Here is a 20,686-nt window from a genome sequence, read left to right as displayed (position 1 = left end):
ATGTTTAGAGTGTGACGATGAATCTGATCAGTGCTACAGCTCAACTTAGCCCCCAAAGAGATATGTAATCCATTGCTTTTGCATCATATGTTGATGTGCATCTGTGTGAGTGCTTATGCACTTACCTGCATGCCTACCTGTTTGCCAGTGCATGCATGTGCATGTTGTATATGTGTGATGTGCATTTGTGTGCGTTTATGCGTGTGTCTACCTTCCTTCATGCATGTCTTTGCATGTGTGTCTGCAGAGTGAAGCATGAGTTTGTTGATTAATATGTGAGCAACAAGTTATTTGAGTTGTGTGTATTAGGCCTGCAGCTCCACCCTGGCTCAGAAATAGAACTGCAATCCTTTGTTAGTTTTGGCTATTAGGTGGCACCTAGATTCCACTGTAAGCCAAATCTATTTAAGTGGAGTGCAGCTAGTAGGTAGATGGAATGTGAGGAGGGGCACATGGCTTGTGGGAGTTATGTGGTTATTTATTCACCTATTGACTGCCCATGATCATGGTAATCCTCATGGACATTCCCACCCACTACCTGCCCCTCCCCACCCACTACCTGTTCCTCCCACCCCCTACTTGCCACTCCCCACCCACTACATGTTCCTCCCACCCACTACCTGCCCTGCCCCCACTACCTGCCCCTCCCCACCCACTACCTGTTCCTCCAATCCACTACCTGCCCCTCCCCACCCACTACCTGTTCCTCCCACCCACTACCTGCCCCGCCCCCCACTACCTGTTCCTCCCACCCACTACCTGTCCCTCCCCACCGACTACCTGTTCCTCCCACCCACTACCTGCCCCTCCCCACCCACTACCTGCTCCTCCCACCACCTGCCCTGCCCCACCCACTACCTGCCCCGCACCACCCAAATCACATTACTCTTGAATCTCCTTGAGCCAGCTCTATGAAAAATCTCTTGCCAGTGTTATTTCTAAGCAGTCTGCTGGGATGTAATCCCTTAATTCTATCTTTACGTGTGCTACTGGAGTAATTAAAATGTCTTCACCAAGTGTGCCTTCGCCCACTGGGCTTTGCACTGGAGTCCTGTTAAAAACAAGTACTGACGAAACCAATACTTTTGGTTTGTCTACAGGTATTGCTATCAAGCCCAGGTGCTCACACCATTTGCCAGCTGTTATCTCATAGCAGGAAGTACCATTATGGCAATGCCTGACAATCACCTGGCCATGGCTTGCAAAAAGGGTTATCAAAAAGCCCAAACGCGTGGCTTTGCCAATGCTTGTTTTTGCTTTAGGTGTTGGTGTCTGACTTGGTGAGTAGGTGTCAGCCTCTGCCTGTGTGCGTGTGCATTCGTGCACATGGGTGTGCGACACTCCATTTGTTCTGCCCACTGTAGCCTTGTCTTCAGCTACGTCTTTGTTTGCACACGATGGTTGCTCAATTGTGTCTGTGCTAAGACTGGGGCCACGCGTCATCTTTACTGAATCGTTACTGAGTCACGGACACTGCTTCCTTATGCACTGCCCCCAACCCCCACCTTCCATAAATAAAGTTGTCTTCTGTTACCCCTGAGCCCAGGTTATCCAAGACACGTCTCGCCTCACTGCCCCCCGAAACCCCACCCACACACTCTCTCTCCCGGGATAACATCTCCCTCCTCTTCCCCACCCCGAGCAGATTGCGGCCTCCTGGTGAGGTTTGGGGGTGCCAGAACCTGCACACTCTAGGCAGCTCTCTGGACTGTTTCTCTAATGATCTTCACACTAATTTGGCTTCTGAATCGTTATGCACTTTTTGGGCAAAGCCCCCCAAGCCCAAAACCACACCCTTGAAACAATTAATGTGCAATACTTCACCCCACACGTTGGAATCGGGTCACTTTCTGCACATGTTGTGATCTTGGGCAATTTACTGACCTCTGGCATTGCCTCGTGTCTTCCAAAAATAAGAGCTCCTTGACATAAGGCGCACATTACATAAGGCGCTATACAGAAGAACACTGGAGGCACACTTCACAGGAAAGGATTGAGAAAAGTGACAGTGATATGAGGAGGGCGAAACGTGGAGTCCGTTATGAAGTGCACACAACAAACTGAAAAGTCTCTGGGCGTCGAAGTGCCTCTTTATACAGCGCCTGGACGTACACCCACATATAAATAGGTTGCCAACAACAAACGAGGACACAACCCAATAATACCTACAGCACATCAGAATTAAAATGAATGACACGAAAACGGAAAATGAAAGTCCAGATAGATCTCGCACTGCAGCAGGCGCATTTACCCAAGCGGCAACTCTGCTCTGTGTGAGAAGTGTGAAGGCCAATTGCTCAGGGACTACCTGGGTCGCACCCCATTGAAGCCCCCTCTTGATACAGTGCCAAAATGTGTAATATCGCCTCATGTGCCCAGAAGCCCTCACTCGCAAAGCGCTTAATGGCCTGAGTTGAGTTATGGGAGTGACATGGAGTAGTCCAGTGCACGGTTTATTACACCGTTTCCTGACTTCTCTTGGCATTTTGGTACGTGTATTCCTGCAATTTAACAGGGTAAGCAAAACTACATTTACCAGAATGCACAGACGCCCCCAAGTCTGGGCGCGGTACTCACGGTACCTGACACGTTCAGAGTAAGGTGTGAGGGCTCTGCTGCAGTGCTGTTCCGCACTACTCACCTCATCTCGCCGCCTCCTAGTCTCCTTTTCCTCACAGAACGGTCCCTAGGGCTTCTGGTTGCCAGTTTTGTTCACAGGGCTCTGAGGCAGCCCATCTGCTTGGGGCTGGCTGTTCCCCATGCTGGACACTCCCCCTGGAATCCCTCCTCTCGCCGCATGCAAATCCGCCCTTCCCAAGAGCCTGACAGGACTAGTAATGTGCCCTTCCCTTGTCCACTCCACTGTTCCCATGCCCTCTCCCTGCGACACTCATACCCCACCCGTGCTGCTCACCTAGGGTGCTGGGCATTGGGGTGGGGGGAGTCACACTGGCACGTTCTTTGGACTCTGTACATATCCTTCACTTTCCCTCCACCTTCTGAATCTGGACCACCCCACCCCCCAAAGCAACATGTGCATGAGCTCACAGCTCATAGGACCCACCCACAATTTGTTGTGGAGAGAGAGCGCGGCTGCCTCCTGCCTGGCGCCATGCAGGCGGATGGCTGGGGAACTGTTGCATTCATCAAAGAAAGTTAACACTTTAAGTGTTACATTTTCTTTGATGAATGCCTCCATCTCCGTGAGCCGCTGCACAAAGAGACGTGATGAAAGTGCAGGTGCCAAAAAAAACAGTGCCGGTGTTGGCTACCGCCAAACACCGGCACAAATTAAGCACTGTATGCATCGATTTTTCCAGATGGGTAACTCAAGTGGCAACATCCTCAAGGACACCATTTCTCCTCTCTATTTCATCAATTCTGCTTTCAAAATTCACCCAACGCTCATCCATTTGTTGGAGTTTGATGTTTATAGTTTCCATGAAGGATTTAAGTGCCCCTATTTCTAATAAAATAGTCTCCATGCTAGACTCCAATATTGCTTGAGCAGGAGGTAGAAAGTCACTTTCTATTCTTTTCAGAGTAGCCACAAGTGCAGAAGCTTCCTTACTCCTGGATCCTTTTACTTGGGTTTTTGCAGAAGCCATAAAGAAAGTGAAATCAGTGTAGCTAAGAATCACTTTAAATCAACTGACCGGCTACAGCACCACTCTCATCTTGATAATGTGACCGTATTTAAGAGCACAGAGGACCCCAACAAATTGCCTGAAGAAGACAAATTAATTACAAAACATCATGTTGGCTCTGCACTGTCCAAGAGCTTAAATCACCAGTAGGCAGAGTGTTGCATAAAATAATTTCCAATTATAATCCTCTTTTAATATAAGGTCACCATTAGTTTATAAAATAATAATGATGAAGTGTGGTTAGCACAATTACTCCTATCAAGAGGAAATGTATTGATAGAGCCACCAGTGTGGACAGACAGAAAAAGAAACCTCTTAATAATGGTGTTTAAATTCACAATAATGAGCATTGCAGGGTTTAGTTCATTCCAGCAGTTTAAATATAGCAGATTGCTGGTGTTGTGAAAAAAACATGCTTCCAAGGGCAAAACTGCATTGAAACATCCGACGGATCCGACATTGCTGAGAGGAAATGCAGTATCTTTAATCACACCATCCCGCTGTGTCGGGCCTTTGCTCCACTTCATGGGGAGTTGCTGAGGAGGACCCAGATCTGCTCCGTCAGATTGTAGGGGACCACAAACATGAAGTAAGAAGGAGAATTGCAAATAAATAGTATTAATACCCCTCAGGAAAGAATTACACAAACATAAAGAGCGGCAGTAGTGCTTCAAGCGGTCATTTCATGCGGCAGGGCATTGTCTGTCACCACACAAAACAACTATTAGACTTTTTAAAAGAGGAAAATGAACAATGTAGTAACCTTAACTCTTTAACTCCAAATTAACTTTGTTCACTTGATCCAATAAATGTATCAAGACAATTACTTGCAGTGTTGAATTTTATTTTAAACTCAGTGTCCATCATTTGGTTAAAATAACATATTATTCTTTTATACTCCAGTAGCAATGCATGTACATATGGTTTGATTGGTTGAAGCAGTTCCTCGCTTTTGATCCGTTGGCTCATAAACAGTAAGTGACATTATTGAAAAGTATGTCACATTCACAATTCTTATGAGTTAAAACACATTCTAAAAGCATGACTGTAATAATTACTGTCCTGTGATTTGACACATGTGGAAAACAAACATTGATATTCAATTTGTGGCAGACAATTCATGGATAGTAAGTAGTTACATAAGATCATACTTAACAAATGCTGAAAAATTTCAACTTCAAGATGTTTTGGAAAAACAAGTGAAAAGTCACTTCCCGTGATTTTAGATAGTTTATTTATATTTTTTAATTAATGTAGATTGCATATTTCACCAAAAGCGCTTGTACCAACAAAAAATAAGTGTTTAAAAAAGGTACAATTGAAAATACATTCCAGGTAAATCAGAGCAGAAGAGGGGAGAAAAGATAAAGTTTAATTGTTGGAAAGAGCAGATAGAAGAGGTGTTTTTAAGATTGGTCAGGAAGATACAGAGAGAGGAGGAAGAACAAATAGACAGAGGAAGGGAGTTCCAATGTTTGAGAGCAATGGAAATGAATGGACCCAAAAGATGGTTTATGGACAGAAGGAAGGAACTGATTTAGGTAACTGATGGTACGGCAGGAGAATAAAATTAGATAAGTGAAGAGAGATAAAGAGGAGCGAGACCATGGATACACTGGAAGTCAATAGAGAGAAAATGTTAAAGAAGATGAGATATGAAAGGGAGAAGATAGAGAGTATAGAGAGTGTGATAGAAGATCGAGAAGAAAGAGGAAAGCAGAGATGAACAGAGGAGTTATAGACTGAGCGAAGGGGAAGAAGATACGAAGCAGGAAGCCCAAGGAGAGGGGCAGAGCAGTAAGCAATGTGAGAGAATACTGAACAGGAAAGAAGCTTAGTGGCATGACAATTAAGAAAGGATTGGGCATGGCAGATGGGAAAAAGAGCATAGCGACAAGATTGAGCAGTATAAAAAATATGTAGGTAAAAGGAAACAGAGGTGTCAAAGATTAAACCCAGATTGCGAGCAGAAGTAGAGAAGGGAAGGGAGGAGGGGGAAAAGAAAGGGTGGGGGAAGAATAGTGGAAGGATTCATAATGGATGGAAAGAACAGCACCTTTGTTTTCAAAGGATTGAAGTGAAGAAAATGCGAGGCCATCCAATTTTGAACTGCAGAGAGGCAATTGGAGAATCTATGGTGTAGGGCGGGGACATCAATTGGGTGTTGCCAGGGATTGCAACTGTGACTGCTGAGGTCTCCCTTGCTACCTTCATGGTCTCCGTTGCTACCCCAAAAAAACAAATATATTTTTTTCTTTTTGTAATTATTTTTAAATAGACCTCCTGGGCTGTGGGCAGCACCACGTAGCTTAGGTTCTAGAGTGGCTGACTTTCTTGTTCAGGCCTCTTAAAAAACATGGGTTCCCACAAGTGTAACGCTTTGAGCAGTGACCCTAAATAAGAAAGAAAAGGAATAACAAATAGTCTTTCTGGAATTCTATACAATAAGTGCTAGACTCATTAAAGGTTTATGTTAGGCACATTTCAGGGGGTTAGCCACTGATTTAGTCTGATTTAGTCTGTTCTTAAACACCTAAAATTCACTAAGCAGAAACAACTATATTTATGTAGCTTTTCACAATTTGCAGTTATAGCATGTTTTTTTCTGCCGTTGCCTCTGTTACGATCATCACAAGACTTTCCATCTCGGTGTCCTCGGTCACGTGACAACATCCCTTTACCTAAAAGCTTGTTTACAATGTAGAAATGTTTGACCATGCACATCAAGTTGCCCTTGATTTCATTGTGCCGCAATTAATACTTTGTTGTAATGTGTCTATCTTTCCTATCTCCTTGCCATGCTGTTCAGTATGTTTGTTTGCATGTATGAGCTAATCTTCATGCTATGGTGGATTGCATTTAAATAGACTTGTTATGATACTATTGCATTGATATTGCCCTACTTGGATTTAGAAGTGAGCTCAATATCCTCCCTGTGCAATGTTGAATCAAGAAGTGTGCCAAATAGCGTGCCTTGCTTGCACTTAGAGGTGTGCCCAATAGTGTGCCCTGGTTGAATCTACAAGGCTGCCTATTAACATGCCTTGCTTGAGCTTAGAAGTGTGCCTAATATCCTCTCTGTGTGAAGCCTAATTTAAAAGTGTGCCTAATAAAGTTCCCTAGCTGGAGTTAGAAGTGTGCCTAATATCCTCTCTGTACAAAGTTGAATTTAGATGTATGCCTAATATTCTCTCTGTGCAAAGTTGAATCTAGAAGTGTGCCTTATAGCGTGCCCTTTGTTGGAGTTAGAAGTGTGCAAAATATCATCTCTGTGCAAAGCTGAATTTAGAAGTGTGTCCAATAGTGTGCCTTTCATTTAGATGTGTGCCTAATAGCGTGCCTTTCATTTAGAAGTGTGCCTAATAGCGTTCCCTGTGCAAAGCGGAATTTAGAAGTGTGTCTAATAGTGTGCCTTGCCTGCATTTAGAAGTGTGCCCAATAGCGTTCCCTGGTTGAATTTAGAAGTGTGCCTAATAGCGTTCCCTAGTTGAGGTAGAAGTGTGCCTAATACCCTCTCCGTACAAAGTTGAATTTAGAATTGTGCCTAATATCCTCTCTGTGCAAAGTTGAATCTAGAAGTGTGCCTAATATCCTCTCTGTGCAAAACTTGATTTTAGAAGTATGCCAAATATCATCTCTGTGCAATGTTGAATCTAGAAGTGTGCCTAATAGCATTCCCTGTTTGAATTTAGAAGTGTGCCTTATATCCTCTTTGTGCAAAGTTGAATCTAGAAGTCTGTGCAAAGTTGAATCTAGAAGCGTGCCTAAATAGCATTCCCTAGTTGAATTAGAAGTGTGGCTAATATCCTATCAGTGCAAAGTTCAATCTAGAAGTGTGCCTTATAGTGTTCCCTAGTTGACTTTAAAAGTTGCCTAATACCCTCGCTGTGCAAAGTTGAATCTTGATTTTAGAAGTGTGGCGAATATCATCTCTGTACAAAGCTGAATTTCGAAGTATGTCTAATAGCGTGCCTTGCATTTAGAAGTGTGCCTAATAGTGTTCCGTAGTTGCATTTAAAAGTGTGCCTAATAGCGTTCCATAGTTGAATTTAGAAGTGTGCCTAATAGCTTTCCCTAGTTGGAGTGAGACGTTTGCCAAATATCACCTCTGTGCAAAGCTGAATTTAGAAGTGTGTCTAATAGCGTGCCTTGCATTTAGAAGTGTGGCTAAAAGCGTGCCTTGCCGTTAGAAGTGTGCCTAATAGCGTTCCCTAGTTGAATTTAGAAGTGCGCCTAATAGCGTTCCCTAGTTGATTTTAGAAGTGTGCCTAATAGCTTTCCCTAGTTGAAGTAGAAGTGTGCCTAATATCCTCTCTGTACAAAGTTGAATTTCGAAGTGTGCCAAATATCCTCTCTGTGTAAAACTTGATTTTAGAAGTATGCCAAATATCATCTCTGTGCAAAGTTGAATCTAGAAGTGTGCCTAATACCCTTGTTGTGCAAAGTTGAATCTTGATTTTAGAAGTGTGCCAAATATAATCTCTATGCAAAGCTGAATTTAGAAGTGTGTCTAATAGCATGCCTTGCATTTAGAAGTGTACCTAATAGCGTTCCCTAGTTGCCTTTAGAAGTGTGCCTAATAGCTTTCCCTAGTTGGAGTTAGAAGCATGCCAAATATCACCTCTGTGCAAAGCTGAATTTAGAAGTGTATCTAATAGGGTGCCTTGCCTGCATTTAGAAGTGTGCCTATTAGCGTTCCCTAGTTGAATCTAGAAGTGTGCCTAATTGCATTCCGTAGTTGGTTTTAGAAGTGTGCCAAATATCTCTGTGCAAATGCTGAATTTAGAAGTGTGTCTAGTAGTGTGTCTTGCATTTAGAAGTGTGCCTAATAGCGTGCCTTGCATTTAGAAGTGTGCCTAATAGCGTTCCCTAGTTGGAGTTAGAAGTGTGCCTATTATCATCTGTGTGCAAAGTTGAATTTAGTAGTGTGCCAAATATCATCTCTGTGCAAAGCTGAATTTAGAAGTGTGCCTAATAGCATGCCTTGCCTGCATTTAGAAGTGTGCCTAATAGCGTTCCCTAGTTTAATTTAGAAGTGTGCCTAAATAGCATTCCCTAGTTGATTTTAGAAGTGTGTCTAATAGAGTTCCCAAGTTGGAGTAGAAGTGTGCCTAATATCCGCTCTGTACAAAGTTGAATTTAGAAGTGTGCATAATATCCTCTCAGTGCAAAACTTGATTTTAGAAGTATGCCAAATATCATCTCTGTGCAAAGTTGAACATAGAAGTGTGCCTAATAGCGTTCCCTAGTTGAATTTAGAAGTGCGCCTAATAGCATTCGGTAGTTGGAGTTAGAAGTGTGCCTAATATCATCTCTGTGCAAAGTTGAATTTAGTAGTATGCCAAATATCATCTCTGTGCAAAGCTGAATTTAGAAGTGTGTCTAATAGCGTTCCCTAGTTGAATTTATAAGTGTGGCTAATAGCGTTCCCTAGTTGATTTTAGAAGTGTGCCTAATAGCTTTCCCTAGTTGGAGTAGAAGTGTGCCTAATATCCTCTCTGTACAAAGTTGAATTTCGAAGTGTGCCAAATATCCTCTCTGTGTAAAACTTGATTTTAGAAGTATGCCAAATATCCTCTCTGTGCAAAGTTGAATCTAGAAGTGTGCCTAATACCCTTGCTGTGCAAAGTTGAATCTTGATTTTAGAAGTGTGCCAAATATAATCTCTATGCAAAGCTGAATTTAGAAGTGTGTCTAATAGCATGCCTTGCATTTAGAAGTGTACCTAATAGCGTTCCCTAGTTGCCTTTAGAAGTGTGCCTAATAGCGTTCCCTAGTTGAATTTAGAAGTGTGCCTAATAGCTTTCACTAGTTGGAGTTAGAAGCTTGCCAAATATCACCTCTGTGCAAAGCTGAATTTCATTTAGAAGTGTGTCTAATAGGGTGCCTTGCCTGCATTTAGAAGTGTGCCTAATAGCTCTCCCTAGTTGAATTTAGAAGTGTACCCAATAGTGTTCCCTAGTTGAATCTAGAAGTGTGCCTAATTGCATTCCCTAGTTGGAGTTAGAAGTGTGCCAAATATCTCTGTGCAAATGCTGAATTTAGAAGTTTGTCTAATAGTGTGTCTTGCATTTAGAAGTGTGCCTAATAGCGTGCCTTGCATTTAGAAGTGTGCCTAATAGTGTTCCCTAGTTGGAGTTAGAAGTGTGCCTATTATCATCTGTGTGCAAAGTTGAATTTAGTAGTTTGCCAAATATCATCTCTGTGCAAAGCTGAATTTAGAAGTGTGCCTAATAGCATGCTTTGCCTGCATTTAGAAGTGTGCCTAATAGCGTTCCCTAGTTTAATTTAGAAGTGTGCCTAATAGCGTTCCCTAGTTGGAGTAGAAGTGTGCCTAATATCCTCTCTGTACAAAGTTGAATTTAGAAGTGTGCCTAATATCCTCTCTGTGCAAAGCCTGATTTTACAAGTATGCCAAATATCATCTCTGTGCAAAGTTGAACATAGAAGTGTGCCTAATAGCGTTCCCTAGTTGAATTTAGATGTGGGCCTAATATCCTCCCTGTGCAAAGTCGAATGTAGAAGTGTGCTTATAGCATGCCTTATAGCGTTCCCTAGTTGAATTTAGAAGTGTGCCTAATACCCTCGCTGTGCAAAGTTGAATCTTGATTTTAGAAATGTGCCGAATATCATCTCTGTACAAAGTTGATTTTAGAAGTATGCCAAATATCACCTCTATGCGAAGTTAAATTTAGAAGTGTGCCTAATATCCTCTCTGTGCAAAGTTGAATTTAGAAGTGTGCCTAATAGCGTTCCCTAGTTGAATTGGAAGTGTGTCTAATATCCTCTCTGTACAAAGTTGAATTTAGAAGTGTGCCTAATATCCTCTCTGTGCAAAGTTGAATCTAGAAGTGTGCCTAATACCCTCGCTGTGCAAAGTTGAATCTTGATTTTAGAAGTGTGCCAAATATAATCTCTATGCAAAGCTGAATTTAGAAGTGTGTCTAATAGCATGCCTTGCATTTAGAAGTGTACCTAATAGCGTTCCCTAGTTGCCTTTAGAAGTGTGCCTAATAGCGTTCCCTAGTTGAATTTAGAAGTGTGCCTAGTAGCTTTCCCTAGTTGGAGTTAGAAGCGTGCCAAATATCACCTCTGTGCAAAGCTGAATTTAGAAGTGTGTCTAATAATGTGTCTTGCATTTAGAAGTGTGCCTAATAGCGTGCCTTCCATTTAGAAGTGTGCCTAATAGCGTTCCCTAGTTGGAGTTAGAAGTGTGCCTATTATCATCTGTGTGCAAAGTTGAATTTAGTAGTGTGCCAAATATCATCTCTGTGCAAAGCTGAATTTAGAAGTGTGCCTAATAGCATGCTTTGCCCGCATTTAGAAGTGTGCCTAATAGCGTTCCCTAGTTTAATTTAGAAGTGTGCCTAAATAGCATTCGCTAGTTGATTTTAGAAGTGTGCCTAATATCATCTCTGTGCAAAGCTGAATTTAGAAGTGTGCCTATTATCCTGTCTGTGCAAAGTTGATTTTAGAAGTATGCCAAATATCACCTCTGTGCGAAGTTAAATTTAGAAGTGTGCCTAATATCCTCTCTGTGCAAAGTTGAATCTAGAAGTGTGCCCAATACCCTCGCTGTGCAAAGTTGAATCTTGATTTTAGAAGTGTGCCAAATATAATCTCTATGCAAAGCTGAATTTAGAAGTGTGTCTAATAGCATGCCTTGCATTTTGAAGTGTACCTAATAGCGTTCCCTAGTTGCCTTTAGAAGTGTGCCTAATAGCGTTCCCTAGTTTAATTTAGAAGTGTGCCTAATAGCGTTCCCTAGTTGGAGTAGAAGTGTGCCTAATATCCTCTCTGTACAAAGTTGAATTTAGAAGTGTGCCTAATATCATCTCTGTGCAAAACTTGATTTTACAAGTATGCCAAATATCATCTCTGTGCAAAGTTGAACATAGAAGTGTGCCTAATAGCGTTCCCTAGTTGAATTTAGATGTGTGCCTAATATCCTCCCTGTGCAAAGTCGAATGTAGAAGTGTGCTTATTGCATGCCTTATAGCGTTCCCTAGTTCAATTTAGATGTGTGCCTAATACCCTCGCTGTGCAAAGTTGAATCTTGATTTTAGAAATGTGCCGAATATCATCTCTGTACAAAGTTGATTTTAGAAGTATGTCAAATATCACCTCTGTGCGAAGTTAAATTTAGAAGTGTGCCTAATATCCTCTCTGTGCAAAGTTGAGTTTAGAATTGTGCCTAATAGCGTTCCCTAGTTGAATTGGAAGTGTGTCTAATATCCTCTCTGTACAAAGTTGAATTTAGAAGTGTGTCTAATATCCTCTCTGTGCAAAGTTGAATCTAGAAGTGTGCCTAATACCCTCGCTGTGCAAAGTTGAATCTTGATTTTAGAAGTGTGCCAAATATAATCTCTATGCAAAGCTGAATTTAGAAGTGTGTCTAATAGCATGCCTTGCATTTAGAAGTGTACCTAATAGCGTTCCCTAGTTGCCTTTAGAAGTGTGCCTAATAGCGTTCCCTAGTTGAATTTAGAAGTGTGCCTAATAGCTTTCCCTAGTTGGAGTTAGAAGCGTGCCAAATATCACCTCTGTGCAAAGCTGAATTTAGAAGTGTATCTAATAGGGTGCCTTGCCTGCATTTAGAAGTGTGCCTAATAGTGCTCCCTAGTTGAATTTAGAAGTGTGCCCAATAGCGTTCCCTAGTTGAATCTAGAAGTGTGCCTAATTGCATTCCCTAGTTAGAGTTAGAAGTGTGCCAAATATCTCTGTGCAAATGCTGAATTTAGAAGTGTGTATAATAATGTGTCTTGCATTTAGAAGTGTGCCTAATAGCGTGCCTTCCATTTAGAAGTGTGCCTAATAGCGTTCCCTAGTTGGAGTTAGAAGTGTGCCTATTATCTTCTGTGTGCAAAGTTGAATTTAGTAGTGTGCCAAATATCATCTCTGTGCAAAGCTGAATTTAGAAGTGTGCCTAATAGCATGCTTTGCCTGCATTTAGAAGTGTGCCTAATAGCGTTCCCTAGTTTAATTTAGAAGTGTGCCTAAATAGCATTCCCTAGTTGATTATAGAAGTGTGCCTAATATCATCTCTGTGCAAAGCTGAATTTAGAAGTGTGCCTATTATCCTGTCTGTGCAAAGTTGATTTTAGAAGTATGCCAAATATCACCTCTGTGCGAAGTTAAATTTAGAAGTGTGCCTAATATCCTCTCTGTGCAAAGTTGAATCTAGAAGTGTGCCCAATACCCTCGCTGTGCAAAGTTGAATCTTGATTTTAGAAGTGTGCCAAATATAATCTCTATGCAAAGCTGAATTTAGAAGTGTGTCTAATAGCATGCCTTGCATTTAGAAGTGTATCTAATAGCGTTCCCTAGTTGCCTTTAGAGGTGTGCCTAATAGCGTTCCCTAGTTGAATTTAGAAGTGTGCCTAATAGCTTTCCCTAGTTGGAGTTAGAAGCATGCCAAATATCACCTCTGTGCAAAGCTGAATTTAGAAGTGTATCTAATAGGGTGCCTTGCCTGCATTTAGAAGTGTGCCTAATAGCATTCCCTAATTGAATCTAGAAGTGTGCCTAATTGCATTCCCTAGTTGGTTTTAGAAGTGTGCCAAATATCTCTGTGCAAATGCTGAATTTAGAAGTGTGTCTAATAGTGTGTCTTGCATTTAGAAGTGTGCCTAATAGCGTGCCTTGCATTTAGAAGTGTGCCTAATAGCGTTCCCTAGTTGGAGTTAGAAGTGTGCCTATTATCATCTGTGTGCAAAGTTGAATTTAATAGTGTGCCAAATATCATCTCTGTGCAAAGCTGAATTTAGAAGTGTGCCTAATAGCGTTCCCTAGTTTAATTTAGAAGTGTGCCTAAATAGCGTTCCCTAGTTGATTTTAGGAATGTGCCTAATAGCGTTCCCTAGTTGTAGTAGAAGTGTGCCTAATATCCTCTCTGTACAAAGTTGAATTTAGAAGTGTGCCTAATATCCTCTCTGTGCAAAACTTGATTTTACAAGTATGCCAAATATCATCTCTGTGCAAAGTTGAACATAGAAGTGTGCCTAATAGCGTTCCCTACTTGAATTTAGATGTGTGCCTAATATCCTCCCTGTGCAAAGTTGAATGTAGAAGTGTGCTTATAGCATGCCTTATAGCGTTCCCTAGTTGAATTTAGAAGTGTGCCTAATACCCTCGCTGTGCAAAGTTGAATCTTGATTTTAGAAATGTGCCGAATATCATCTCTGTGCAAAGTTGAATTTCGAAGTCTGCCTATTATCCTGTCTGTGCAAAGTTGATTTTAAAAGTATGCCAAATATCACCTCTGTGTGAAGTTAAATTTAGAAGTGTGCCTAATAGCGTTCCCTAGTTGAATTGGAAGTGTGTCTAATATCCTCTCTGTACAAAGTTGAATTTAGAAGTGTGCCTAATATCCTCTCTGTGCAAAGTTGAATTTAGAAGTGTGCCTAATAGCGTTCCCTAGTTGAATTTAGAAGTGTGCCTAATAGCTTTCCCTAGTTGGAGTTAGAAGCATGCCAAATATCACCTCTGTGCAAAGCTGAATTTAGAAGTGTATCTAATAGGGTGCCTTGCCTGCATTTAGAAGTGTGCCTAATAGCATTCCCTAGTTGAATCTAGAAGTGTGCCTAATTGCATTCCCTAGTTGGTTTTAGAAGTGTGCCAAATATCTCTGTGCAAATGCTGAATTTAGAAGTGTGTCTAATAGTGTGTCTTGCATTTAGAAGTGTGCCTAATAGCGTGCCTTGCATTTAGAAGTGTGCCTAATAGCGTTCCCTAGTTGGAGTTAGAAGTGTGCCTATTATCATCTGTGTGCAAAGTTGAATTTAATAGTGTGCCAAATATCATCTCTGTGCAAAGCTGAATTTAGAAGTGTGCCTAATAGCGTTCCCTAGTTTAATTTAGAAGTGTGCCTAAATAGCGTTCCCTAGTTGATTTTAGGAGTGTGCCTAATAGCGTTCCCTAGTTGTAGTAGAAGTGTGCCTAATATCCTCTCTGTACAAAGTTGAATTTAGAAGTGTGCCTAATATCCTCTCTGTGCAAAACTTGATTTTACAAGTATGCCAAATATCATCTCTGTGCAAAGTTGAACATAGAAGTGTGCCTAATAGCGTTCCCTACTTGAATTTAGATGTGTGCCTAATATCCTCCCTGTGCAAAGTTGAATGTAGAAGTGTGCTTATAGCATGCCTTATAGCGTTCCCTAGTTGAATTTAGAAGTGTGCCTAATACCCTCGCTGTGCAAAGTTGAATCTTGATTTTAGAAATGTGCCGAATATCATCTCTGTGCAAAGTTGAATTTCGAAGTCTGCCTATTATCCTGTCTGTGCAAAGTTGATTTTAGAAGTATGCCAAATATCACCTCTGTGTGAAGTTAAATTTAGAAGTGTGCCTAATAGCGTTCCCTAGTTGAATTGGAAGTGTGTCTAATATCCTCTCTGTACAAAGTTGAATTTAGAAGTGTGCCTAATATCCTCTCTGTGCAAAGTTGAATTTAGAAGTGTGCCTAATAGCGTTCCCTAGTTGAATTGGAAGTGTGTCTAATATCCTCTTTGTACAAAGTTCAATTTAGAAGTGTGCCTAATATCCTCTCTGTACAAAGTTGAATGTAGAAGTGGGCCTAATATCGTTCCCTAGCTAAATTGGAAGTGTGCCTAATATCCTCTCTGTACAAAGTTGAATTTAGAAGTGTGCCTAATAGCTTTCCCTAGTTGGATTGGAAGTGTGCCTAAATATCTTCTATGTACAAAGTTGTAGTTAGAAGTGTGCCTAATGGCGTGCACTGATTGAATTTAGAAAGTATGCCTAATAGCGTCCATTGACTAAATTTAGAAGTGTGCCTTATAGCGATCTTAGATTGAATTCAGAAGTGTGCCTAATACCCTCTCTGCGCAAAGTTGAATTTATGAGTGTCCCAAATATCATCGCTGTGCAAAGTTGAATTTAGAAGTATACCTAACATCTTCTCTGTGCATAATTGCCCTGATACGGTTAATCACAGAAAGAATGAACAATTAACATCTGGTGTTATAGCAAAAGTGGGATCGTGTGAACAAAATCTTCCAACCCATCTATATCACAGTTACTAACCATGAGTGCACCCAATCCACCAAGGTCTGCCGGAAACAACCAAATTGCACCGCCCCCAACCTCCTGCCAGCCCTGTCTCCCGCCCCCCCTTCCCAAATCATCCCACTCAGCACCACATCCCCTTTCCAAACACCAAGCCAGAGGGGCACGATGGCGAGCCAACCACCCTAAGACCACTGCTCTTCCGAACCCCTCCACCGATCAGCCTACTATGATCATACCAGCTCCCCTCACTAGCCTCCCAGGCACTCCATGCCCAGAAATCATGCACCTCCCGCTTTTCCCATCAACCCCCACCATCACCCCCCCGACCACACCCGTTCCCCTCCCTAAAAACTGCTAGCAAGAACAGAAGCCTCACCCCCCCCTCTGACCCCCCCTTCCCTTTGCCACACCCCAATCGCAGCAAAGACACTAAAGAGGAAACAAACCTGGACCCCTCAATTGCTCAGCACTCATCGCCTCCCCTGTCTCGACCCACTACCTCATACACACAATCACCACCCTCCCCCCACGCCTCACCCTGCCTGAAAACCCTCTCCCTCAATTTCTCACAACCACAACTGAAACTCCTAACCCACCACACCCCAATTCACATCCCCCGTGCCAAACCCAATCACCCTTACACATGCGTCCATCCACTCCCACCCGAAACCCACCAACTGCTCTGCTAACATACTTTTCCCAACGACCATCAACCACCCCTCCCCTCTCCAGTCTCCATCCTCCACCTCCCCACCCCCCATCTCTGCAACTCCCACACCAACCTTGTCTAATGAAGTGAATTGCATCCTATTTAATGCCCGATCCGTAGCAAAAAACAGACACAGCATCTTTGACCTCCTCGCCTCTGACAAAACAGACCTGGTCTTCATCACCGAAACCTGGTTCTCTGACTACTTCGCCCCTATCGCCAATGAAACCTCCCCCCCCGACTAATCCCTCATCCCACTGAACCGTCCCTCTAGAGGAGGAGGAATAGCATTCACCTTCAAGTCTCACTTCCACGCCTCAATCATCAACAACCAACCTTCCATTCCTTTGTGCGAATCACTCCTCGTTAAACTATCCCTTTACCCTTTGTTCTCACACAGCTTCCTAATAATCTACAGACCCCCTGGCTACAACAGACAATTCTCAAACAACCTCTGTGACTCTATTGCCACTCTTCAACTAAACCACCCCAATCTCACCCTTCTAGGAGATTTCAACATATGGCTTGACATTCCCACCAACCCTATGACACACTCTCTGGTTGATGGCCTAGACGCGATTAACCTCCAACCCCACATAAACGGCCCAACCCACTATAAAGGACACACTCTTGATGCCATTTTCAGCTCCCACAACTGGATACATCTAAACCCCCCCACCCCTGTCATCTGGTCCGATCACTTCATTGTTTCCTTCACCATTCGCTCACCCGGCCCGCTTCGCGTACCCGAACCTGAACCTCCGAATCTACGCAAATGCTGGAAGAAACTAATAATCATTCCTGACCTAGCCAACACACTCCTCTAGTCTCACCTGTCTACCTGCCCACTCAATAATCAACTAACCCCTGACACCTTTAACTCATTGCTCAACACCTCACTAATGCGGCTCACACCCTCTTGCAAATCATCACCCCGCCGTGGCCTTTTCCCTAGATGGTTCACACCTGAATTGAAGACCAGTAAACAACTATATAAATACCTACAGCACAAATGGCGGAAAGACAAAAATCCCCTGAGCCGATCAACCTAGGCCCGGCACCTTCATCAATACAAGGCCGAAATCCGGAAAGCAAAAAAAGTTCATTACAACTCCTGAATCCTAAACTGTGAAAACACCAGCAAAGAACTTCACAAAATCATCACCGAATTCAGCAAACCATCATGCACCACCACTGTACGGACCCCCTCTCAATCGCTGTGTGACTCACTCTCTCTCCACTTTTACACCACAGCTCTCAAAAGAACAAACACTCTAACCAACAAACTAGCTCTCCTACACCCACCAGGCATCCCACCCCCCATACCCACCCCCATACCGACCAACCCACCACCTGCGACCACTACCCAACCAACGTTCGACTCCTTTAGTCCAATATCACCCAACCAATTTCTCAACAAAACTTTTGCTTCTACCTGCGCAGGAGAACACGCAAGATCCATAATAAATGACTGCCTTTCCTCTAGAATTTTTCCTGAAGCATTGAAAACGGTTCATGTCAAACCTCTAATAAAAAATTCCTCCCTCCACCCTCTCGAGCCCAAAAACTACCGCCCCATCTCAAACACCAGGTTCCTTGCCAGACTCATCGACTGGACTGCCTACTCCCAGCTGAATGCCTTTGTCGAAGCCAACAATCTCCAAACACCGCGCAATCAGGTTTCAGAGCCCGACACAGAACTGAAACCACCCTAACCTCAATCTGGGTTGACCTTAAAAACACGGCAGACTCGGCGGGATGTGCCGCATTAATCCTTCTTTACCAATCCGCCGCCTTCGGCACAATCAATCACGCAATCCTCCTTGACCGCCTCCACTCCCTAGGAATTCATGGAACCGCTCTCAAATGGATAGCATCCTTCCTCAAAAATAGGAACCAATTAACCATACTCTCCACATATTCCTCCCAAGCACGACCAGTCGACACGAGAGTCCCACAAGGAGCATGCCTATCAGCCCTCCTGTTCAATCTCTAAATGGCCACTCTCCCACGAATAATTCGTTCGCACAACATCCTGTGTTACAACTACGCTGATGACACTCAACTAATTCTAAAGCTCCTGAACTCAAAACCCAACTGCCGACCTGACCTCGCCTCCTGCCTCCTCAACATAGAGCTCTGGATGACCACAAACCTCCTCTTGCTAAACCCCTCCAAAACCGAAATCATGGTATGTGGGAATCCAAAACTTCTTCCACACCCACTACCCTGGCCATCTGTCATGGGCAACTCACCGACCCCCTCTAATTCAGTAAAAAACCTTGGATGCACCCTAGACTCTGACCTAAAACTCTCACGCCAAGATAACAATGTCTCAAAGTCCTGCCACTACCACCTTAAAACACTTACGCGCATTTTTCCATACCTCTCCTTTCCCAACAGACTCCCCGCGGTCCAATCAATTGTTATATCAAGACTGGACTACGCTAACCCCCTCTACCTCGGAGTCCACGCTTACCAACTGACTAAACTACAAAGAGCACAAAACGCTGCAGCCAAACTGCTACTAGCACTCGGCCCGAGAGACCACATCTCCCCAGCCCTCAAAACTCTGCATTGGCTTCCCGTTGCCAGAAGGGTGACCTTCAAAACATTATGTATTTCCCACTGAACACTGCATAAATCCGGACCTCAATATCTGCAAGACAAATTAAAACCCTATCACCCTCCACGTACTCTAAGATCAAGCTCAGCCGGCCTCCTAGTCATACCTAAAACAAACTCAGTCAAGTTAGGTGGATCATCTTTCTCAACCATGGCCCCCATGCTGTGGAAAACACTCCCGCCCGACATCTGACTCACGGAAGACCTCATGTCTTTCCACAAACTACTGAAAACTTGCCTCTTCCCCTAAAACCTACCCCGAACTGAAACTAACTTAATCTGGATAACAGCATCTGAACAACCTTACCAAATACTAGATCATAAATAGCAACGCAGCATCTTGATCAAAACGAGAAATCAAAACTAATTAACATCTATTGGTTAGCTAAAATAAACAAACAAAATAGAATGAGTGAAAAAGAATCAAACCTGTGAAGTAGATAAAATGAATATGTTGTACGAGAACAGCAAAGTGGCTGAAATTAAGGAAATTGTCAAAATAAATGTAATAGACAAGAGGATCAATGTGGACGTAAGGATAAAATGGATAACAACAATTCGACTAAACAAAAATACTAGATCTTAAATAACAATAAAACAAAAAAACAAAACAACATCAAGATCCAAGCAAAAATTTGACAACTAATAATAGTATAAACTAAAAGGACAATAAGAATAAAATGAGTAAAGTAGATCAAAGGAGTCAAGTGAAAAAGAATAAATTGTATGAAAGCAGTAAAGCAATCGAAATTAATGAAATGGATGTAATGACTGCAATGTACGAAAGAAACAAAATAGATGAAATGAATAAAGTGAAGAGGAGGGAAAAATGAATACAGGAGATTGACGAATCCACAGACAAATGACATGGAATGTATGAGTGCATATTATAAATGGAAAGTACAGAATCGACGATGCAAGTAAATGAGACGGGTGTAGTGCATGGGACAGATGGAGAACACATAATGGATCGAGTGCGCACCACAAGTGAGATGAGTTGAACCGAAAATGCAGGATGAATGAATGAAGTGAGTGGAGCGGACAAAGTTGTTCATCGTTCGAGTGGATGAAGTGCGTAGAGTGGATGAGTGCGTAGAGCGAATAAGTGTGTAGAGCGGATGGGTGCGTAGAGCAGATGGGTGCATAGAGCAGATGAGTGCATAGAGCGGATGAGTCTGTTGAATGGACGAGTCCGTTGAGCGGATGAGTCCGTTGAGCGGATGAGTCCACTAAGCGGATGAGTGTGTAGAGGTAATGAGTGCGTAGAGGTGATGAGTGTGTAGAGGCGATGTGTGCATAGAGACGATGAGTGCATAGAGCAGATGAGTGCGTAGAGCGGATGAGTGTGTAGAGCGGATGAGTGCGTAGAGCGGATGAGTACTTAGAGAGGATGAGTGCATAGAGCGGATGAGTGCATTGAGGGGATGAGTGCGTAGAGATAATGAGTGCGTAGAGGTGAGGAGTGCGTAGAGGCAATGAATGCATAGAGGCGATGAGTGTGTAGAGGTGATGAGTGTGTAGAGTGGATGGGTGCGTAGAGCGAATGAGTGCATAAAGCGGATGAGTGCATAGAGTGGATGAGTGCGTAGAGCGGATGAGTGCGTAGAGCGAATAAGTGTGTAGAACGGGTGAGTGCCTAGACCAGATGAATGCCTAGAGCAGATGAGTGCGTAGA

Source organism: Ambystoma mexicanum, chromosome 5q (assembly GCF_040938575.1).
Source record: "Ambystoma mexicanum isolate Mex_15411 chromosome 5q, UKY_AmexF1_1, whole genome shotgun sequence".
NCBI lineage: Eukaryota > Metazoa > Chordata > Amphibia > Caudata > Ambystomatidae > Ambystoma > Ambystoma mexicanum.
Note: the sequence above shows the minus strand (reverse complement) of the source record.